This window comes from Neovison vison, chromosome 12 (genome assembly GCF_020171115.1).
Source record: "Neovison vison isolate M4711 chromosome 12, ASM_NN_V1, whole genome shotgun sequence".
Lineage (NCBI taxonomy): Eukaryota > Metazoa > Chordata > Mammalia > Carnivora > Mustelidae > Neogale > Neogale vison.
In genome coordinates, this window is record NC_058102.1 from 21,388,205 (window position 1) to 21,413,293 (window position 25,089).

At 35.5% G+C, this 25,089-nt stretch overlaps 1 protein-coding gene across 5 annotated transcripts in view; it reads left to right on the plus strand.

Annotated features, from left to right (window-relative positions):
- The window catches only part of ANKS1B (ankyrin repeat and sterile alpha motif domain containing 1B), a 1,114,861-nt gene that overhangs the window by 80,852 nt on the left and 1,008,920 nt on the right, over window positions 1-25,089 (plus strand). The window lies entirely within an intron of this gene.

Sequence of the window (25,089 nt, forward strand, 5' to 3'; positions counted from 1 at the left end):
TTAAAAAAATTTAACTAATAGACACCTTTTTGTACTTTTCCTTATGAAACAGTTAAATCATTTTGGTTTCAAGGAATGGAGTTCTCATCTATCTAAAGGGGAAAAGAAAAAGGATTTATTCTGAAGAGTCATAGAGACTGGAATTGGAAGGTGTGTGGATCTCTTAAAACTCTAGGAATTCATTACACTCCCAGTGCCTCTCTTTTGAGTCATATAGCACATAGTAAATGGGCCATCATTAATATATGTGAAATGAATGAATCGCTTTTTGTCTTGTTACCTTTGCATCTCTCTCCATGTTTGCTTCATTATTCTTTTGTTACTAACTGGTCTGTGTCTATTTTTAGGATAAATTCCACAGTGAGCAAATATGACTGATTCAGCAAATATGACTGATTCAATGATGTATATTTGGGTCCCTTGTATCAGACTGTGCATTGGCCAGGTGACAGAGGGATCATACTTGGGTTAAGTGTCCACCAGCCTATATCCGTTTTTCTAGTCATGAGGCCTGTATTAACCTAGACCAAGATATTGGAAATGTAGACACTAGGACTAATATGTCTACTGTAGAAGTTTAATTCCAGCTTAAATTAATAGGGAAATAGGATGGGAAAGAGAAAGAAAAGAGAAATTAATATCAAGGAGCTACTAATTATAGGACACATTGTAAGATTTTTAATGTATCATTTAACCTCTTAGTAGTACTATATTGTAGGTTTAGTATTCTAATTTTAAATGTAAGAAAAGTTCATCCCAAAGATGTTAAACAGTCTTTTGCAAAGTCACTCTGTAAGTATGTGGTAGAATTATATGTATAGTGAGAAAGTCAAAGATACTAAGAATTGATAAGAACAGAAAAGAAAATATTATTTGTATTGTCTCCAAAAGTCCCTTTCCTTATGGAGCTTACTGTTTTATGAAAGAGATAGACATTAAATACAATTTAAGCACAGATGTGAGATGTGTTATGAAATAAGAGTATATTGTGTAGTGAAGGGTTTTATGAAGAAATAACTTATTTTTAAAATTATGGATATTATGAATTTTTATGAATATTTGAACTGAGACTTAAAGGATAAATTGGAATTAGTCAAGCAAATTAGCCAAATTCCTCTTCCTCTTCCAGAAGAGAGGAAGGGAAAAAACATTTCAGAAAGAAGTAATTGTGAAAACAGGATCTTGGAACCTTTAAAGAACTTAAAGAAAAAGGCCAGTGAGATATAAATATTTTTCATTTATTTAAAGGTTGGAGAACCAAAGCTCTGTGATACTAAGTCATTTGTTTAAGATCATATGTTAAACAGTGATGGGATCCTAAACTGTCCATGTCTTTGTTTATTCGTTTGTTTTTGAAAGGAAATGGGGAGAGGGGCAAACGGAGAGGGAGATGGAGGATCTTAAGTAGGCTCCATGCACAGTGGATCGGGTCTTGATACTACAACCCTCGGATCATGACCTGAGCTGGAATCAAGAGTCAGATGCTTAACTGACTGAGCCACCCAGGTGCCCCATTTTGTCTTTGTTTTTAAATAAGTACATTTGCTTTAAATAAAAAAAAAATGTACAATAAAACTTAACTGTTTTTGGTGTAGCTTTATGAGTTAGTACAAATGCATGATCATGTAGCCATTATCACAGTCAAAATATGAAAGAATTCCATCATGCCACCAAAGGCCCTTATTCAGTGCTTTTCTTCTCCCCAGGCCTGACCCCTGGCAATTACTGATCTTTTTTTCTGTTTCTTTTGCTTTTTCCATACTGTCATATAAATGGAATTTTATAATATGTAGTGTTTTGTGTCTGGCATCTTTGATTTCACATAAGGCATTTGTAGTTCACATTGTTGTATGTATCAATTTTTATTCATGAATGGTATTCCTTTGTATAGGTGTTAGTACTCTCACTTGTTTATTTACCAGTTTAAGAAAATTTGCTTTTTTTCTAAGGTTTTTAGTGTTTATAAATACAATTATTATAAGTATTTAAGTGCAGGCTTGTGTGAAAATAAATATTTCTTTTGCATAAATACCTAAGTAGAATTGTTGGGTCATATAATAAGTGTAACTTTATGGTATGTTTAACTTTATGTGTGTTTAAAACTCTTTTTCAGAGTGGCTACGCTAATTTGCTTTCCCTCCAGTAATGTTTGAGAGTTTCATTTGCTCTCCTTTCTTGCTAGCTCTTAGAGGTTGTTAGCTTTCCCCCACCCCACACTAATAGGTATGTAATAGTATCTCATTTTAAGATTTGTTTTCATTTGCATTTTTCTAATGTGCTTACTTTTGATCTGTGTATCTTCCTTGATGAACTTCTCTCTTTAAATCTTTTGTCCATTTTTAAAAAATGACTTTTTTGTTTTGTTTTGTTTTCTTGTTAAGTTTTGGAAGTCCTGTATATATTCTGGATACAGGTTTTTATCTAGTATATAATTTGCAGATTTTTTTTTTTCCAGTCTGTGGCTTATTTTGTATTGTTTTAGTATTGTCTTGACAGAGCCAAAGATTTTCATTTTGATGAAGTAGTATTTATCAAAAAATTTTATGGATTATGTTTTTGGCGTATCTTTGCCTAAACTAGTGTTACAAAAATTAGTTCTAAAGTTTTTCCCAAAAACTGTATGTAATAGTTTAATGTTTTATATTCAGGTCTATGATACATTTTGAGTTATGTTTTATACAAAGCCTAGTTTGAGGTTTTTTTTTTCTTTCTTTTTTTTTTTTTTTGCTTAGAGATATCCATTTTTTCTAGTACCTCTTATGAAGAAGACTTATTTCTCCATTGAACTGCCTCTGCTTTTTTGTAAAAAATCAATTGTTCATATTTACGTGGGTCTATTTTTGGACACTGTATGTTGAAAACTCCATCAGACAATAGTATATTTTTTGCTCTTAACTGTTTAGCAGTTTTAAAGAACTCAAGGTGGTAGAATAGTCTTCTATATTTACCCAGAAATTTATCATTCTGTTGTTCTGTCTTTATTTCTGATGTTTCATGTTTTGTTCTGGTATTATCTTGTCTGTCTGAAGAACTTCTTTTTAGAATTTCTTTCAGAGAAGTCCCTTGTTTAAAAGAATCTCTCAAGTTTTTCCTCATCTTAAAATGTTTATTTCATGTTTATTCCTGAAGGATATTTTCAGTAGATATATAATTCTGATTTAGACTTTTTTTTTCTTTGAGTGCTTTAAAAACATGTGCCATTTTTTTTCTGGCCTCCACGATTTCTGATGAAAGATCCTGTCTTTGAAGTCATTAATATTGTATTAGTAACACACATTTTTCTCTGACCACTTGCAATATTTTTGTTGTTAGTTTTTAGAAATTTGATTGTTTGTCTAGGCTTGGATATTTTTGGATTCACTTTTTTTGAGGTTCACTGAACTTTTTGAATCTCTGGGTTTATGGTTTTGCTAAAATTGGAAAGATGTTAGCCATCAATTTTTCAAGTTTTTTTTTTTTCTCTTAATACACTCTCTTCTTCTGGGACTGGGATAATATGAATACTAGACATTTTGGTATTGTTGAGATTGTTTATTTACTATATAAATATAATTTTCTGTTGTTTAGACTGGATAATTTATATTGACCTGTCTTCAAGTTTGCTGATGCTTTCCTCTGTAATCTTTTCTGTTCTAGAGCCATTCAGTGAGTTTTAAAATTTTGGTTACCAGTTCGAAATTTTAAGGCTTTCTTCCTTTCTTTTCTTTCTTCTCTTTCCTTTTCCTTTCTCTTTCTTTCTTGATTTTATTTATTTATTTGTCAGAGAGAGAGAGAGTGAGTGAGCACAAATAGGGGGAGTGTCAGGCAGAGGGAGAAGCAGGTTCCCTGCTGAGCAAGAAGCCTGACATGGGACTCTATCCCATGACCCCCAGATCATGAACAGACACTTAAGGCAGACACTTAACTGACTGAGCCACCCAGGCATCCCAAGGTTGTTTCCTTGCTTTTATATCTTTTATTTCCTTCTATTCATTTCAGGAGTATTTTTAGTAACTACTTTAACATCTTTGTCAGGTAATTCTAACATATGTATATCTTGGCACTGGTGTCTGTGAATTTTCTTTTCCCATGTATATTGGAATTTTCCTGTTTCTTTGTAATGCTGAGTAATTTATTTTTATATTTTGGGCATTTTGAATATTATGCTATGAGACTCCGGGTCTTAGTTACATCCTGTGAAGAATGTTAATGTTAATTTTATCAGGCAATCAACCCAGAGGGTTTAGGTTGCATGTTCTGACCAGCCCTTCTGTGGTGTGTAGTTTCAGTGTTAATTACATTTTCAGATTTGCTACAGTGGTGCTTTGATCTGTCTCATGTGTTTGCGACCAAGTCTGAGATCTGGGCAGTGGTCTATAATTTAGCTTGGTTCTCTAATCTTTGCTATGGTTTTTAGTATCCATATCCATTCATGTGCAGCTCAGGATGGACTTATTTGCCAACCCTCTTCCTCTTTAAAATATCCCCAGTGCCTTTTGTTTCTTTAACCAGAAAACTGGGACTTTAGTTATCCCATTGTGCCACACATGTCCCATGGTGGTACCTATTGTAAGGCCAAGAGAAAAAAAAAAAAAGCAGTGGTAGTTTCTTCCTCTTTCTGAGACCATAGCTCTTCCAATAGGAAAGGAATTTTCTTTTTCCTCTGAGTTTTAGGCCCTGTGAGTCTCTTCCTGCCATCATTGTTGCTACTGCCACTGCCACAGCATTACCTGGGGACTGAGACATGAGAGAAGAGAAAATACAAATAATAATAAAAAAAGAATTGGCTCACTCACCCTCTCCGAATGTTAGGAATCCCTTTTTCTACTTGTTAAGCCAGAACTGGACTTCTCCAGAACACCTTCTGTTCACATCTTGGTGTTTATTCCTGGTTTTGATATGCTTTGAATCCAGACTGGGTGTTTATTCCTGGTTTTGATATGCTTTGAATCCAGACTGGGGGATACTTCACTGTTGTATTTCTGAATTCTGGGCTATTTCTTCAGTCCACCTGCTATTATTTATTCTTTGGAGCTCTCAAATAGCTGCTCTATGCATAATGCCCAGGTTTTATAGCTGTATTCCATGGAAAGACACGGTAGCATAATGCTTTTTCTATCTTACCCAGAACCAGAACCCTAAGGACACATATTATTAAATTCTGGCTAATGGTTTTGTGGAGGAAAAAATAATCACAAAATTATGTATTTGTGCTTCATTTTAGCTTTCACTTGTTATGACTAATTGCTTAGTTAAGAATTTCTATCTTGGTAAGGCTCTTGGTAGTAGAAGGTGAGTCTTCACTTTTACAAGTCTTTCAATTCACATAAAAAGATAGACTTAGAAAACATTTCCATATGACAAAGGATATAATCATAGTGATTTGGGAGCAATAGGCTAAAAGCTGTATGACATTTTTATGTTTTGTATTCTCTACTCATTATGGAAATGAGTATCACATGTACGCAACTATTTTTTATAACTGCCTTGACCTAGAAGACAGTCAAATGGAAAAATAATTTGGTTCATATTTGATAGTGTCATTTTGGAATGTTTCTTTAAGTTTGTCAGTTTTACCAAATGTAATTTAGTTGACATTCCTTAAGATAGCTAAAGAGAACCTAGGGATTCAAATTTGAATGGTACAATCTGTGAGCTATATAGTATAATTTCTTAAGATCAAAGACTCTAGGACTGGATTATTTGCAATTGAATCCTGTTTATCTACCTTTGGCTGTGTGACCTTGGGCAAGTTATTTAACCTATTTGTGCATGTTTCATCCTTTTAAAATTGGCCTGATAATTGTACCTACCTTACAGTGTTGTTTTTAAGATTCTGTCAGTTAATACCTGTAAAGCACTTAGAACAGTCCTTGTCAATCATTACTTTGGAAAATTTGATATGTTGGAGTTGATAATAGATTCTGGTATTTATTGGTGATAAGTGCCAGGTACTTTGTTCATTTACTCTTTATCACCACTCTACATTTGTCAAATTGTGGGATTGATATAAAGAGAATTTGTTCAAGACCACATGGCTAGTGAAGTGGTAGAAACAAAATTTAAAGCTAGCCAGTTAGACCTCCAAGTTCATGCTCCTAGCTACATTATATTGCCAGAAATGGATAATCAACAGTTATTGTTGTAAACCGATGGTGTATGATCACTAATACTATCTGTTATCAGTGGGTAAGAATTTTGCTGTGGAGTATATTTTGTTCATATCTATGAATATTTTTCAGTTTTCTGAACTTTTTTCTTTTGACAATGCAAGATATTCAATTTAAAAAGTTTTTAAATTTTATTTTACGTTTTTTGGTTTAGAGTGGAGAGAGGCTGAGGGAGAGTGAGAAAGAGAATCTTAAATAGGCTCCATGACCAGATGCAGAGCTCTATCTCATGACACTGATATCATGACCTGAGCCGAAATCAAGAGTAGGACACTCAACTGACTGAGCTACCCAGATGCCCCTGTTTTTCAGTTTTAAATTCATAATAAGAGACTTACCTGTTTCAAAGGGCAGAAAATGTACTTTTTCCCCTTACCAGAAACCCCTTAAATCAATAAATAGGAGTATCGGGTGGCTCAGTGGGCTAAGCCTCTGCCTTTAGCTCAGGTCATGATCTCGGGGTCCTGGGATCGAGTCCCATGTCAGGCTCCCTGCTCATGGGGGAGCCTCCTTCCCCCCCCTCTCTCTACCTACTTGTGATCTCTGTTTGTCAAATAAATAAATAAAATCTTTTAAATAATCAATAAATAAAAACAACAGATGCACACATTCCATCTTCCATAAAACTAGGTATCTCTAATCTCATCTAGAGGATAGAGAAATATGAAAAACAAGGAAGAATTGTATATAACTTAGTAGTGAGAATGTCAAATCTAACTATTTGCAGAGAACATACCAGTGATAGGCAAACTGATTCATCCTCCAGAATCTGAGAAAGGGTCAGGAACCACAGGTGGCTACTAGGTATTACAGAAGGTGGTGTGAGATTGTGGGGGAGAGATAAGGTGGGATGCAAAAAGGATTGTTCAAAATTAATATTTCCAGATGCTAATTATTACTGCTTCCCCATTTCTGGAGCATTTTACCTAATCTATGAGAACTGAACTTGAGAGATGACAAAGAGGAGGGTAGATTGAGAATTAAGTGAAAGTCTGCATGTAAGTGATACTACTAGTTTCCTTCCTATGCTTTAGGTCTGAAGTATTAGTCACAAGGCTTACAACCACCTTTTTATTCTCACACTTCCTTAGGAGATTAGAATATCCTTCTCTGAAATGACATACTCATGAGAAAGTCTCTATAGATAATTGACTTGTGGACTTTCCTGACCAAAAGAAAAAACCAGTTGGTCTGATTGTCATACACTGATTCTTACCACTCATTCAAGATTTGTCCACATACACACAGCTTCCATTTACCTTTTTTAGTATCTTAGATATGAACATGGAACCAATTACCAACAGTCATCTGAGGACAGACTCCACCAGAAAGAAAGAGACCAAAACAAAGGAATAGACAGAAAAAGCTCAGAAGAAAAGAAGATGGTTAGAAAAAAGTAGAAGACTTCAAGAAAATATAATCAGTACCTTAAGCAAGATGAGTAGATTTGGTACCCATAAAATAATGTAATGCTGTGAAAAAGAATAAAAGATCACAAACTGTTGGGACTTAATCAAAATAAAAAGCTTCTGCACAGCAAAGGAGACAATCAACAAAACTAAAAGGCAGCCTATGGAATGGGAGAAGATATTTGCAAATGACCTATCCAATAAAGGATTAGTATCCAAAATATATAAAGAACTTATAAAACTCAACACCCCCAAAATGAATAATCCAATTAAAAAATGGGCAGAAGACATGAATGGACATTTTTCCAAAAAGAATACATATAGATGGCCAACAGATACATGAAAAGATGCTCAACATCAATGATAATCAGGAAAATGCAAATCAAATTTACCACAAGGTATCACCCTAACATGTAACAGAATGCTAAAATCAATAGCACAAGAAACAACAGGTGTTGGTGAGGATGTGGAGAAAGGGGAACACTCTTACAGTGTTGGTGGGAATGCAAACTGGTACTACCACTCTGGAAAACAGTATGGAGATTCCTCAGAAAGCTAAAAATAGAGTTACCCTACAATCTAATATTTCCACTACTGGGTATTTACCCAAAGAATACAAAAATACTAGTTGGAAGTGATACATACACTCCAATGTTTATAGCAACATTATCTACAACAGCCAAATTATGGAAACAGCCCAAGTGTTTATGAATGGATAAAGAAGGTGTGCTGTGTATACACACACACACACATATATACATAATGGAATATTACTCAACCATAAAAAAGAATGAAATCTTGCCATTTGCAACAACATGGTTGGAGCTAGAGAGTATTATGCTAAGTGAATTAAGTCAGAGAAAGACAAATACCATATGATTTCACTCATATGTGGACTTTAAGAAACAAAAGAGCAAAGGGGAAAAAAGAGAAAGGCAAACCAAGAAGCAGACTCTTAAATCTAGAGAACAAACCAGTGGTTCCCAGTAGGGAGGATGTGGAGGGTGGGTGAAACAGGTGATGGGGATTAAGAAGTGCAATTTTTGTGATGAGCACCAGGTGTTGTATGGAAGTGTTGAATCACTATATTGTACCCCTGAAACTAATATAACACTGTATGTTAACCACCTGGAATTTAAATAAAAACTTTGAAAAATGAAAGCAACAAAGAATACCCTAAGAAATAAGATATTCAATAGAAGAGTTAACTGGAGATGAGGAAGTCTCCCAGAAAATTGAATTAGGAGATAATGAGAAGGGAAACAGGAGAAAGAAGATAGAGCCAATTGATAGCACAGACTTAACATCTGACTTTTAGGAGTTCCCGAGAAAAAGAACAGAGGAACAAAGAGGAGGGAATTTTCAAATAAATTTAAAAAAAAATTGCCAGGACTGAAAATGTGTTTCAAATTTAAAGAGATTTGCAGGTGTGCCCAGCACAAAGGGATTTTAAAAAGGCCTACACCAAAACATATTGTGATGTAATTTTCACACTCTAGCTTTGCTCCCTCGTCCCATTTTAATCTCCTTTTATCCTTGCATTTCTTCATTTAAGAGGTTGGAAAGATCAAAACTTGTCTTTGCCAAACAACTTTGGCCAAATGTGATGAAGTGCTAGCCTATAAAATGTAAGTAGACCCTGCAATTGCACTACTGGGTATTTACCCCAAAGATACAGATGTAGTGAGAAGAAAGGCCATCTGTACCCCAATGTTCATAACAGCAATGGCCACAATTACCAAACTGTGGAATGAGCTAAGGTGCCTTTCAACAGACAAATGGATAAAGAAGATATGGTCCATATATACAATGGAATTTTACGCCTCTATCAGGAAGGATGAATACCCATCTTTTGTATCAACGTGAACGGGACTGGGGGAGATTATGCTGAGTGAAATAAGTCACGCAGAGAGTCAATTGTCATATGGTTTCACTTAACTTGTGAAGCATAAGAAGTAACATGGAGGATATTAGGAGAAAGAAAGGAAAAGTGAGGCAGGTGGTGGGTATGAGGGAGTGCAAGCATTGGGTGTGGTGCATAAACAATGAATCTTGGAGCACTGAAAAAAAAGCTGTGGAGTGGTAAAAAAAAACAAAATAAATAAAAAAAATATAAGTAGAATATTATTATTCTACTATGTAAGTAGAAGTCTGAAGGATTTCTGTGAAAACTTGTTCTTTGATATAAGCTTTTACCTCTTTTGATAGCTGGAACTACAGTAGTCATTTTTTGACCCTAAGAATTATGGAGGTCTTAGCACAGATACACTTAAACTGCTGCTTTAATGATACCCATAACTACCCATCTCTGGATTTCTTGTCATTTTGGGGGGTGGGAGGATTCCCTGTTTGGCTATCTACTGTATGTTGCATTTTCTTCTACCTGAAACTAAATATAATCCTGACTCATATACTTACAGAGGACCTGTCCCCCACCCCCGCAAAAAAAGAATATCACATATAAAGTTTAGGAATAAGAATGGCATCAGATTTCTCAGAAACAACATTAGAAATTGGAAGATAAGAAATAATGACTGAAAAATTCAGATTTCAGAAGGAAAATAATTTTCAATCTTGAATTTTCTATTTGGCCAAAATATTAGGTGTGAATGACAGAGATATTTAACATTTTAAAATATTTCCTTACTGTGTACTCTTTCTCAGAAAGTTAGTGAAATGTGGGCTTCACCAAAGTGAGGGTATAAACCAAGAAATAGGAAAGTATAGGATCGATCTAGAAGCATGAGCTTTTTTTTTTTTTTTTAAAGATTTTATTTATTTATTTGACAGAGAGAGATCACAAGTAGGCAGAGAGAGAGGAAGGGAAGCAGGCTCCCTGCTGAGCAGAGAGCCGGATGCGGGGCTCGATCCGAGGACCCTGAGATCTATGACCTGAGCTGAAGGCAGCGGCTTAACACACTGAGATACCCAGGCGCCCCGAAGCATGAGCTTTAATAGAAAGAGGCAAAAGGAATTCCTAGGATAGCCCAGTGCCGATTGAAACAGGGGCAGAAGATTTCTAGGGGGGCTAACCACAGAAAAAAAACATTATCCGATAGACCTGACTTTAAGAACAATTGTATTTAGGGGGCGCCTGGGTGGCTCAGTGTGTTAAGCCGCTGCCTTCGGCTCAGGTCATGATCTCAGGGTCCTGGGATCGAGTCCCGCATAGGGCTCTCTGCTCAGCAGGGAGCCTGATTCTCTTCCTCTCTCCCTGCCTGCCTCTCTGCCTACTTGTGATCTCTCTCTGTCAAATAAATAAATAAAATCTTTAAAAAAAAAAAAAAAAAAAAGAACAATTGTATTTAGAATGTCTTTGGAACTATTAGAATGTGGGAGAAGATTTACCCAGAGACTGAGAAAGAATGATAAAATGCATGCAAATCAACTTTAGAAAAATGAAGAGGTATTACTGAAAGGAAATATAATCATAGTATAATGTCTTAATCAGTAAGCAGTATTTACTAAGACATTATACGAACCACTGTGGATATAGCCCCAAATTATGTTTCAACCACACTGAAGTCTGTGGTTGGGGAAATGAACTGGAGATAAAGGGAAAGTCCTCATATCATGTTGCATACCAATATACCAGTATATATACATGATTTAGAACCATGGAGTTAAATGCCAGAAGCAGCAGTTGAATGAATGTAATATAACTTCTGGGAATGGGAGAGCTTTGATGGTTGGGTGACCAAGAGAGTTGTTGCCACAGGAATGTTGTGTTTTAAATCTTTCAACACTGTTTAACTATGTGCATGTATTACTTTGACAAAAATAATTAAGAAAAAGAAAGCTCAGATGTAGAGGAATCCTGATTTTATATATATATATATTTTTTTTTTAAATTTTATTTTAAGATTTTATTTATTTATTTGACAGCGAGAGAGGGAACATAAACAGGGGGAGTGGGAGAGGGAGATGCAGGCTGCCCGCTAAGCAGGAAGCCTGATGCAGAAAGGCCTTGATATCAGGACCCTGTCTGTGATCAAGACCTGAGCCGAAGGCAGACACTTAATGACTGAGCCACCCAGGTGCCCTGATTTTTTAAAATATTTTATTTATATTTGTCAGAGAGAGAGAGGCGTGTACACACAAGCAGGGGGAAAGCAGGCAGAGGGAGAAGCAGACTCTCTGCTGAGCAAGGAGCCCAGCGCGGGACTGGATCCTAGGACCCTGGGATCATGACCTGAGCTGAAGGCAGATGCTAAAGTGACTGAGCCACCCAGGGATATGATATTTTTATACTTAGAATTTCCTGATCATGTAGTGATCTTTAACACTGGCATTGCTTTGCACATTTTCTTTACCCTTTTTGAAATGCTGCTGTGCCTTGTCTTCCTGGAAAAATCTTATTCATTTCACATGATTTGGCTTAAGTGAAGCCATCCATGATCTTGCAAAGTTAGGGTTTCCTTTTTTGTGCTACCAAATTTTGTGCTAACTTGTTTATAGCATTTATCTTTTGGTGATTATTTGCTTGTCTGCTTATATTCCTTCCAGGAAGGTCATCTGTTTCAGGGCTAGGGCGGGCTGTTTTTAATTTTTGCCCCCCCTGCTGCACTTAGCATAATGCCTAATCATTGTAGATGTTCAGTAAAATTTGAATGAAGTCATCTATCTAGGATACAGAGTTAGGAAGCCTGTGTTGAGGTCTAGCTTTGTTTCTCCCTTTACCCCTCACCTTGATCAAAGCACTTGACTTATTATTGCCTTAGGTTCCTCTTGGGAAAACTGGATGTAATGAGCTTCAAGGTCTCTGAGAACTTAAAAATCTGTGATTCTTTTTTATTAATAGCCCTAACACTGCAATTTAAAATCCGTATGTAATAAAACTCTTTCCTACATTTTATTTCCTAGCTCTTACTGCAATCTGTAATTGTGTCTTCACTGGTTGTTTGTTTTTGTTTTTGTTTTTGTTTTTTAATTTAAATCTATTCTTGAAGACTGTAAGCTTTCAGAAGACAAGGATTTGGCTGTCCTGTTCAGCATTGTTTGCTAATGTTTCTTAGAACTACATGGAGACACACAGTAAGCCTTTGCTGAATAAATACATCCCGATGGAAATTTTATGGATGCTCCAAAGATCAAGTTGTTCTTTCAGACATTTTAGAAAAATATCATTAATTCAAAATCCAATAACCGAAATTTGCATATGGTTCTTATCATTGATGTAATATCACTTCTCTCTGCATACTTGGAATGGTTTTCCATTTCCTGTGTATTCAATGTTATTTCCCTCCTTTAATTACTTCATCAAAATGTCTGTCTTTCATGAGTCCTTTCTGAGTTAATCTCTTCTTCTAAGTCTCAGCAACTTAGTGAGTGAAAGCTGTGGTTTATATAAGACTTTTTTTTGTGTGTGTGAGTTAAACTGTAAATAATTTGGGGCAGAGTTTTTATGGCTTGATAAAACACTCTTATGTTTTAATGAGTCAAATCTAAGTGATTCAAATCTACAAGCTGGATTTCCCTTGAATACATGCAAATAAAAAAGTCAAGAACTTGGCAAAGTTTATTTTAGATTTTGCCAAATCTAACATTTTGAAATGCAGTTTAAAAGTTTAACCAAATCCCGGGACGCCTGGGTGGCGCAGTTGGTTGGACGACTGCCTCCGGCTCGGGGCGTGATCCTGGAGTCCCGGGATCGAGTCCCACATCAGGCTCCCAGCTCCATGGGGAGTCTGCTTCGCTCTCTGACCTTCTCCTCGCTCATTCTCTCTCTCACTGTCTCTCTCTCTCAAATAAATAAAATAAAATCTTTAAAAAAAATAAAAAATAAAAGTTTAACCAAATCCCAAACATGACTGTATTTATTCCTTTCTGGCTATAAGTTGCAAATTGCCAAGAAACTAAATGAAAGTGTTTTTCTAAACCATTAGATATCTTCTAAATAATCTGCAGCCTTTAATAGTAGTCTTTTATTCCCCTGAGTGTATGTCCAAATTAAGAAATATTCATTGTCATTATTCCAACTCTGTGCAACAACTTTAAGTCACTTATTTATTTACACCTGCTCCTTCTCTCTCTCCTTCCTCATCTCTTCCTCTTTCAATGCCAGGAGTGGCTAAGTGATTTAGATTATAGGCTGATTCAAGGGAATATGAAGAAGCAATATATGTAATTCTGAGTACCTACTGTGTGTTTCAAAGTAGATTCATGTCAGACACTTGCTATGTACTCAGCATTTTTTCAATTGCTTTAATACTGTAATATGTCTTATTTTTCCTGTTTTACTGAAAAGAAATTGATACTCTTTGAGGAATAAGAAATTTGTCCAGTTATAAAACTCAAGGTTAGAGTGGTACTTGAAACCAGATCTGTCTGGAGTAGCATGCATCCTCCCTTCCTTACATATCAAATGATCTCTGAGAACTTCAGTAGTAGCTTATTTATGCGAGTACTATATTCTTTGAATTAAGGTTATGTTTAAGGTTGATGATGTCACAGATTTTTCTTGATATCAGCTATGTCTTTTTTAATTTGATAAAGATTACTATTTCATTAATATCAAGCGGAGAGTGTTTATAAATACACTGAATGAAACAATATAGACTCCAAAAGATTTTGACATCATTCAATGAAGAGCTAAACTTCAAAGGATAAATTTAGTAGGAGCAAGTGTTAGGTATTTTGTACAGGCCCCAGAAAACAACTGCACATACAGAATTGGCAACATTTCTTATAGGAAGCTCCTGGGATTTGATCATGGTAAACTCAAATGGTAAACTTGTATTAAGTAGTGGTGTGAGTAGGCCACTCTTTGGCTACATTAAAGAAACAATAGTTGCTGGAATTAGGGAGATGAAAAATTCCAGTTTATTTTATTCTGGTTAGACTGCATTTGAAATAGTTGATGTTGTTGAGGTGGAGTTTAAGGAGGTATGTAGACATAATGAAATGAATTTAGGCTAGGAGATTCACAAAGGTGGGTAGTGTATCCTCCTTATGTTCCTGGAAAATAATTTATTAGCCAAGGTTCTCCAGAGAAACAAAACCAACAGAACCAATAGAATCCACAGAATGTATAGATCTGTACAGAAATTTATTTTAAGGAACTGATGATTGTGGGGGCTTGGTAAGTCTAAAATCTACAAGATAGACTGGCATGCTGGAGATTCAGGTAAGGGCTGCAGTTTGTCCAAAGTTGGTTTGCTGGCAGAATTCCCTCTTCTTCCTGGGAGGTCAGTTCTTTTCTATTAAGGGCTTCAACTGATTAGACGGGGCCCTATCACATTATGGAGGATAATCTGCTTTGTTCAAGGTCTATTGATTTAAATGCTAATTTCATGTAAAAAACACCTCCTCACAACATCTAGAGTAACCTTTGACTGAATACCTGAGCACCATGACTTAGTTAACACATAATGTTAACCATCACAACAGATAATCCCTAAATATTTCTTGACTTAATTAAATGTGAATGAAGGGTATGTAGGCAGTTGAAGGAGATGACTGTGACTAGCTGGGGAAGAGAAGGCTCAGGGAAGAAAATAATAGCTATTTTTAAATATTTGTAGGGCTTGGAGATATTAGGAATAGAGAGGGCAAGAGATGAGTTCTGAGGCAGAAAACATGGGTGTAGATAGAAAATCTATGTACAAAAAAATTGAACCTCTCTTCCCATTCTTTTGTACACATTAACATCTAGGTAGTAACTTTCTAGATAGGTGATCAATATGTTCTTCTCTGAAAGAATTGAATGACTCTAAAAAAAAAAGGCTTCCATGTACTGGTGCCTGGAAGTCCTTCAATGCACAGTTGCCTCCCACTCCAGCCACCTGTAAGGAAAACCTTCTGTATCAACAATTCTTTCATACTCACAAAGCTTTTAATCAGCATTATAGTATTTCATTTTAAAAAATAAGGTGGACAAAGATAATTTATCTACCATTTAGACACAGTGTTAAGTGATTTACGTTTATTATTGGATTTAATTCTCACAACGGTCTAATGAGGTGAAGTATCAGTAACATCGCCTCCATTTCAGATGTGGAAACTGAAGCACAGGGTAAGAAAGTTGTCCCAAGTTACACAGTTTGTATGTGATTAAGCTAAGATTTGAGTCTGACAGATGGACAAGCAAGGAACATAGATTTGGGAGTTACATGGAAAAAACTGAAGATTATATTATGTCTATTTTTGGGAAGATTGAGAATAAGACATTTGTGATTTTATTTTAAAATGTTAACTTTGGATTGGTATACTTATCATTTTCCTAAAGAGGTAATTTCCAATATAAACAACACTTTATAGAGAGAAGAGGCAAAATTTACTAAATATTTTGGTGATTTAATTTCTTTTTAGATTGGAGCTCTGATTCCTAATCTGGGATCTGTGAATGCCAAGGGATACATAAAAACAGTATGAATCTTTTTAAAAATTGTTTTCAGTATTAAAGAAAGCCTAATGAAATTACATATTTACCTTTTCCTGAGGCTGTACTGATGAACTAAAAATATCAAAGTTCAAAATACCACATCCTTATTTTATCACTGGGTCATTTGTGCCAATAAAAATAGTTATCGGGGGGGAGGGGGGTTGGGAGAAGGGGGGTAGGGTTATGGACATTGGGGAGGGTATGTGCTTTTGGGTAAATTGGAAGGGGAGATGAACCATGAGAGACTATGGACTCTGAAAAACAATCTGAGGGGTTTGAAGTGGCGGGGGGGTGGGAGGTTGGTGTACCAGGTGGTGGGTATTATAGAGGGCACAGCTTGCATGGAGCACTGGGTGTGGTGAAAAAATAATGAATACTGTTTTTCTGAAAATAAATAAATTGGAAAAAAAATAAAAAAATTAATAAATGAACAAATGGAAAAAAAATAGTTATCAGGTTGCTAGATGGACATTTCTGATTTTTGTTCTACTTTGGTGATATTTTTCCCCTCTATTTTTCTCTCCTCCTGATTTTCTTTTTAATTGGAGTATATCATACACGTAGAAAAGGACACTCAGTTAAGTGTACAACATAGTGAATTAGTACAAAAAAAAAAACCCACATGCAATTAGCACCCAGAATAAGAAATAGAACATTACTAACACTCAGAAATACCCCTTATGCTTTCTTCCAATTTATAGCACATATTTTTATTGAAAATATACCTAGGAATGGTATTACTAGGTTGTAGTAACTCTTTTTAGGAATGGCTATACAAACTTTACACTTCTAGAAATACATGAGTGCCCTCTCTCCTATCCTTTGGTGTTGTTACTCTTTTTAACTTTAGCCATTTTAGAATTTAATTTTTCCTCAGCTTCTTACTTTCCTTTAGAAGTATAGTTACATGTAAACAAATTTCCAAAACCTGTGACTTGTAGCTCTCATTTAGCTGCTAAGCATTCACAGCTGCCAGGATTCCCCAACTACTCTTTTCCACACTGTCTAGGAGGTCTTGGCACTGACCATTTCTGGAACTAAGACCAAGACTGCAAGACTTCTTCAAACACTTTATAAATAACCCAGTTTTACACCTGAGGTCATTTTCCATATACAGACTTGAATAAAGGGCAGTTAGGAGTCTAGGAGGCCAGTCTATAAAGTTTGCTAAAATATCACTGGAGTGGAATAGAAGCATAGCACTAGTTAGCTCAGTTTTGTGTAATGTGACAAAATCTAAATTGTCCCCTCTCACACTCAATTAGATAGTATCTTGAAGTAGAAAAATTATTACAGTTGGGCATGTAATAATTCCATGAGCTAAGCTTTGAATCCTATTTAAAGAATATAGGTTTGAAAAGGAAACCAAATTAAGACAGTCATATATGTATATGGTTCTGTTAGTTTCTCACACTAATTTCTCATGAACACTGATGTTGCTTGCCTTAAATTATCTGGGGATGCAGTGTGATGGTGTGGGAGAGTGGAAAGATCACTAGGCAAAGGATCAAGAGGTATAAGCTGTGGGCTCAGCCTTAGTTATCTCTACAAATTCCAAATTTAGAAGAAAGGAGGAAATCTATAGTTGCTCTCTGTAGTAGCTTAGGATCTAGGCAGGTTAGAGCTAACTTATTAGTGTTTTGAGTGCATTCTGTTTTGGGAAGTAATGATGGTATCTAAGGATGGAGACTTTGCTATATGCAAGACACTGTCTTGGCTTTTAAAATATATCATATAAATCACCTGGCAACTCTCCAAGATAGATGATGTTATTCTCATTTCACAGATTAGGAAGCTGTCCACGGCTTAAGAGCTTGCCCAAAGTCACATGGCCAGTAATTGCAAAATCTAAATTGAAACCCAGTTCTATCCAACTCCAAAGCCCATGCTCCTTCTTTCTTTAAGAATTTTAGAATTGTAGGGGCGCCTGGGTGGCTCAGTGGGTTAAGCCGCTGCCTTCGGCTCAGGTCATGATCTCAGGGTCCTGGGATCGAGTCCCGCATTGGGCTCTCTGCTCAGCAGGGAGCGTGCTCCCTCCTCTCTCTCTCTCTGCCTGCCTCTCTGCCTACTTGTGATCTCTCTCTGTCAAATAAATAAATAAAAAATCTAAAAAAAAAAAAAGAATTTTAGAATTGTATAAGATCTGTTATCCATTTTTGTATGCTGCTTCCTCCTTAGTATCTATCAGAGAGTAAGCTAGGAGGGAAGATTAGTGAATGTGAACGAAGGCACAAGATATGAATGCTCAGGTATATTCCACTTAATAATAAATAGTTCAGTGGTTTGAACAAGGAGTATGTGAGGGACAGTGTGATATCATTTTGAAAGTTAGGTTGAGGTGGAATCATGAAATCCTTGGTTATTAGGTCAAAGGATTGTTAATATTTTCAACAGTCATTGGGAAATGCAATTTTTACCCAAATGGAAAAAATTAAGGGATAGAACTATTTTTCCCCCCCAGCATCAGGAAAAAAAAGAGTTCAGGTTTGGGGGATGTTGAAATAAAGGTTCTAAGGAGCTCATTGGCAGGGCCTGGAAATACCAGCTTGGGCTTTGGAGCGGGATCAAGGATTGATTAAATTTGAGAGGCACCCACATAGAAGAGCAGCAAAAAGAAAAAAAAAATCACTATCTGGAGGTTAGTATATAGGAATGAATGAAAAAATGGTACAACCCACATGGAAATATTAGTTCCTAACAAGGTTTGCCTTTCCATTCCTTGTGACATCTGAGTGTAGGGATGGAGAATTCTGTAGCATACTGCTCTTTCCATCTGGTCTAGGAATACTGGGTGAGGTCTCTAAGCTAAGAGAGATAAGTCCAGTTTTTCTTGTGTCGTCTTCTCCACCTTTACATTTTCTCTTTTTCACTCCCTTTCTCTCCTACAGGATTCTATTTCTCCACACTTACTGCTGCAGTAAAACTGGTGGCGTTGTATAAAAAAAAAAAAAAAATAGAATGGACTGTAGCACTTGGATGTTGAGTGGGAAGGTGAAAAAGTGCATGAGGTTAATTTCTTATTCTGTATTGAAGATCAAGGATATCCCTAAACTTGAATATCCCTAAACTTTATATCCTTGATAACTGAATAGCATTAATAGTATTTAGCTACGTTAAGCAAGACATATGGACAAGCTAGGCTACTTAGCATTATGGAAAATATGAGACAATCTTTAGGACTTATTTGCCACAGCAGAATACTAGAACCCTTATTCAGGTGACTGTTAGATAAAAATAAAAATATTTTGTAGCATATGAACTGGGTTCATTAGCTGTCTTAAGTCTACCTTTGTCCTTTTTCTTACTGTTGTTATTATTTAAATAACACAGATGTTTTGCTTTATAGCTACTGTAGGAAACAGTCTAGTGCTGATTTTAACTATGGAGAGCCTCTCATGTTTTTCCACTCTGAAAAACACTTTGTGCTTTTTTTTTTTAATATCCTTTTACAAATACAATCCTGAACTGCTTTGTTTCCTTTTTTTATGCATAAGAGCATGCTCATTGGAAGCATATTGTGTGTGACGATTGTCCCTTGTTCAATTTTGTGCACTGATGGTGAGCAGAAAATCTTTTTAGCTTCCTTCTTTGGAAAAATGATTTCTACAACACCACTCCAAAAAATTCAGTGTTAACAGTAAAATTACTTCTAGAGCTATTACAATGAAGAATAAGAGAAAAACCCATGTTAAAAATGAATAATGCATTTATTTTAATCTTTGGCTTCTCTCCTCCACCAGCTTCTTACTTGGCTACAAAAAGGATTCAGTTAAATTCCCCAAAAGTGTTAATTTTTTTTTTTTCTGGAGCTGTTCCAGTAACATGTCAAACGAACACTCACTTATGTATAACAGCTTTGGAATACATAATAGGATATATTAGTATGCTTTTAAAATGATCACAGAGTAGAGCATGAAGAGTATAAAAAGAAGGTGTAAGCTCCTTTATTGTTGTTAATGATTAAACCAAAATTGTTTGCATGTGAACAGATTTAATTGTTTACAAAATTTGCATAACACTGTGGTTAACAGAATGAGATGATGGAGAGGGAGAAATAAGAGATTTTAGCCTGATTATGATTCATAGATGTTCATATAATAAATTGCTTTTCCTAAATATAATCTGAAAGAAAAATAGCAATGAAAGCAATTAGGTACTTATAGACAACTAAAAATAGCTCTATTGATTCTGTATTATTAATTATAGGTTAACCTGAATCAGGAGGGTAATAAGACTTAGAAAACGAATAAGGTGTCCTTAGATTCTGGAGAAGGGTCAGTGACAGGGTAACTAGACACCTCTTTTTAAAGAAATTGCTCTTCTTAACGATTTGACTTGTTCTACTAAGGATTTTTTTAAATATTGATTTTCTTCCTTTATTTTAAGTGATTATGTGAAATATGAAGACATCAATATCATCATTCTCTAAAATATTATTTGTTATTTTGCAATTTATAACTTAATGTATCTGTTTCTACTTTCTCTTACAAATTTCTCTCTACACTGGTCAAATATGAATGGATCTTTGACAATGCATAGAGTTGTTTTGTTTATGGAATGTGCCTAATGATTGTGGTAGTCTGATTGTTCTATTAACCCCAGTCTCACACACTTTGGAAACCATGTGTCCTCCAGGGAGCTCTTTCTTTAACATATATATTTGATCATATTAGTAGACTACTTAAGATTCTTAAGAGACTTTCATGACCCCAGCCTTTGCACAGTCCTCCCTCTACTCTACCTAGAAAATAGTTTTTTTTTTTAAATGACGCCTTCTCCAGACTTTTTTTTTTTTAAATTTTTTATTTTTTATAAACATATATTTTTATCCCCAGGGGTACAGGTCTGTGAATCGCCAGGTTAACACACTTCACAGCACTCACCAAAGCACAAACCCTCCTCAATGTCTATAACCCCATCCCCCTTCTCCCAACCCCCCTCCCCCCAGCAACCCTCAGTTTGTTTTGTGAGATTAATATAAGAGTCACTTATGGTTTGGCTCCCAATCCCATCTTGTTTCATTTATTCTTCTCCTACCCACTTAAGCCCCCATGTTGCATCACCACTTCCTCATATCAGGGAGATCATATGATAGTTGTCTTTCTCCGCTTGACTTATTTCGCTAAGCATGATACGCTCTAGTTCCATCCATGTTGTCGCAAATGGCAAGATTTCATTTCTTTTGATGGCTGCATAGTATTCCATTGTGTATATATAGCACATCTTCTTTATCCATTCATCTGTTGATGGACATCTAAGTTCTTTCCATAGTTTGGCTATTGTGCACATTGCTGCTATAAACATTTGGGTGCATGTGCCCCTTTGGATCACTACGTTTGTATCTTTAGGGCAAATACCCAGTAGTGCAATTGCTGGGTCATAGGGCAGTTCTATTTTCAACATTTTGAGGAACCTCCATGCTGTTTTCCAGAGTGGTTGCACCAGCTTGCATTCCCACCAAGAGTGAAGGAGGGTTCCCCTTTCTCTGCATCCTCGCCAGCATCTGTTATTTCCTGACTTGTTGATTTTAGCCATTCTTACTGGTGTGAGGTGATATCTCATTGTGGTTTTGATTTGTATTTCCCTGATGCCGAGTGATATGGAGCACTTTCTCATGGGTCTGTTGGCCATCTGGATGTCTTCTTTGCAGAGATGTCTGTTCATGTCCTCTGCCCATTTCTTTTTTTTTTTTTTAAAAGCTACTTTTTTTTTAAAAAAATATTTATTTATTTGCCAGAGAGAGAGAGAGAGCGCACACAGGCAGACAGACCAGCAGCAGAGGCAGAGAGAGAAGCAGGCTCCCCGCGGAGAAAGGAGCCCGATGTGGGACTCGATCCCAGGACGCTGGGATCATGACCTGAGCCGAAGGCAGCTGCTTAACCAACTGAGCCACCCAGGCGTCCCCCTCTGCCCATTTCTTGATTGGATTATTTGTTCTTTGGGTGTTGAGTTTCCTAAGTTCTTTATAGATTTTGGATACTAGTCTTATCTGATATGTCGTTTGCAAATATCTTCTCCCATTCTGTCAGTTGTCTTTTGATTTTGTTAACTGTTTCCTTTGCTGCTTCTCCAGACTTTTATAGGCTGATTTATCCTGGTGTTTTTGGCCTTTGTGTCTTCATTGTAGACTTTCATCATAACACATGTAACACTCTTTTTTTTTTTTTTTTTTTTAATGTCCATGTTCGTGTTTCTCTTCTAAACTCAGAACTCCAAAGAGGATGGGAGTCCAAGTAGTGTTTTCAGATTCCCAGTGAACATTAATCTTTGGGATTCAGGAACAAGAAATCATAATTCCTAGAAATTCTTAGGAATTCCTGGAAGCATAAGTTGTTCTTAAAGTACTTACAGCAGTCTTTATATGCTATATTCATTATTATGAATATCTAAAATTCATATACTATATGAATAGTATATTCATATACTATGAATATGAAATACTAAGCTTAGTAGTATTTATAAAGAAGTGTAGCTTCCACTGAATATTTAAACACTAGAAAACACCAGTGAATAGTTAGTGGGTTTTTCAAATTATATAATATGCAGACTTCCTAGTAAAGCTTAATAGACAATACAGAATCACATGGCAAATTGCTTATGTAAGGACTTATTTTGCTTCTAAAACTTGTTATTTCTTGAAATTCTACTCATAGGATTAAGGATCTTATGGATATAAATATGTTCATATTTATTTTGTTTTCAGGAGTGATTCACTCTTAGCGCAAGTAGTGCCATGAACACACATTTAACTTGACAACAGCTATAAACAAGATTGACCAATGAAATTGTGACCCTCTTTATTCTATTTTTGCCTGCCCTGGTTCCTAAAAATGTTGATCTTAACCTTCTACTCCTTGTGTTGTGTCAGCACTTACTGTTCTGGTTGCCAGCTTGACATCTGTATGTTCTTTTAACCAGTTATGTCTCCATGTTGTTAAGCTTTAATTCTCACAGCAGAATTATAATACATTTTTTAGTTCTGATTTTCCTTATTTCTAGACTGATTTTTTCTTTTTGAGGGGAGATTTACAATTCAAAAAATTATCAATTTTTCTGAGAGATGCTGGAAACTAATTATTTTTTTAAAAATTTTATTTATTTATTTGACAGACAGAGATCACAAGTAGGCAGAGAGACAGGCAGAGCTGAGAGCCTGATGCGGGGCTCTGTCCCAGGACTCTGGTATCATGACCTGAGCCGAAGTCAGAGTCTTTAACCCACTGAGCCACCCAGGCACCCCTGGAAACTAATTCTTATATGGAAACAGTCTCCAATCCCTTGTGTATCAGACAATCAATTAAATATTTTGAGATATTTCCTAAGTGAATGTTCCTTTTTAGTCCTAAAGCATGTAAGATAGTATCTGGTGCTTAGAGATACTTAAGATACCTAAACAGATGCATCTGTGGCCTTTTTGAATCATTGTCATGATAAAGTAGGGCATCAGAGTAGATTTTGTATTGACACCAGAAGTGCCAGGTTAGCTTACAATATTTTGGCAGTTTGGGAACAGGTATCCTTTATTTAGCTAAAATCTATGCGAAAACTGTTAAGATGGATAAAACTCACCAGAAACTCCCTGTTATATGCTTCTGTAGCTATCTTTTATATTTTATAGTATTTCTATCTATGGCCACTAATTAATGACTTGTCTGATTATTGGTTGATATTCTTGACTAGACTAGGTTTCCTGAGGGCAGGGATTATTTCCCTTATATTCGTAAGTGTGATCCTAGAAGGTACTAGTTAACCACAGTACATGCATGGAATAAGCATTTTATTAAGTATTTATTATATGCATAAGTGAATGAAGGAAATAGCAATCTGAATGAAGCAAAGTAGTCTCAGAATGTGGGACTGAGAGGTTCTGAAGAACAATTTGAAAACCACTACTATATTCTTTGACACAGGCTGCATAATTATATCACATGGACTTGCAAAAGGTTTTCTGTATGTAAGACTGGTAGTGAAATATTATTGCTCTAACTGTATGCCTTTTACCCCATTTTAGTAACATCTTTCATTATAAGAGATAGTGCATTATTAGTATTGTCATTGTTCCTATTATTTACTAACTTGTGACCTCTTTAGAAAGAGCGTTCCACCCCTCTCAAATTACTAAGTATTTTTGCCCAAATCACTCCCAAGGGTATCATAATATAAATGATCTATATTATAAAGATTAAAAAAATCTTTATTTAGATATTTAGTATCTCCTTCTTGATTAGTATAACTAGATTTGTGAAATGGAATAAATGGTATAGTAATATTTATGTTGTTTTTACTTATGTCCTGATTTCATCTTGGTGATCATGTTTGGAGTAGGGTGAGGGTGGAAAACTTAATTTGGAAAATTTGAACTGGAGAGGTTTGGAGATTGGGGTATGTGGTGGAAGAGGCATCTAATCTTCTGAATAGGTATTTTAGATAAGAATTCTCTGAAATTGTTAAGACTTTCCTCAACTTGTTTTCATTCTTTTTAACATAAAAGACCATCTGTATTCTGATGATTTCTAGGTTTCAAATGGTAAGGATAAAAAAGTATAAAAGTTTATTCTACACAGGACTAGTTTCTGGAGCTGGAAAATATGGAGGTTGGAGAGCAGCTACTCAGAATATTTGGTTGTTGTCCTGGAAAACTAAAATTTATGCTTAGAGTGAAAATGTAGATGTCTTAGTACAGATTTTTATGGAAAATCAAACAAAAGGGGCTGGAAAGGAAGAGCATTTTATTGAATCTCTTGTATTCTTTAATTTTCAAAATACTAATTCTTGGATTTTTATCAGGTATCTTTTATTTCATTTATTTGTGGGGAACTTGGACTAATGTTTATATTTGTGGCTGATTTAGAGTATATTGAACTAGCTAAGAAATTTTTCCCATATGTATTTACCAAAAACAAATAGAGCTATCAATTTTGAACTCGACATTAACACAATCTTCACTGAAAAATAGCAATCAAGCAAATTTAATCTATTCATACAAAATTAACTCTTTTCCTTGAGTCACTTAATGTAATTGTAGTATTTCTGGTTGAGATTGTAAAATGCTTTCAACTATTTTGTGGGGATTAAAAAGGAAGACAGAAAAAACTATTCTATATTTATAAAAACCCAACATTATTGATATGTTTTGTGTATTGAAAAT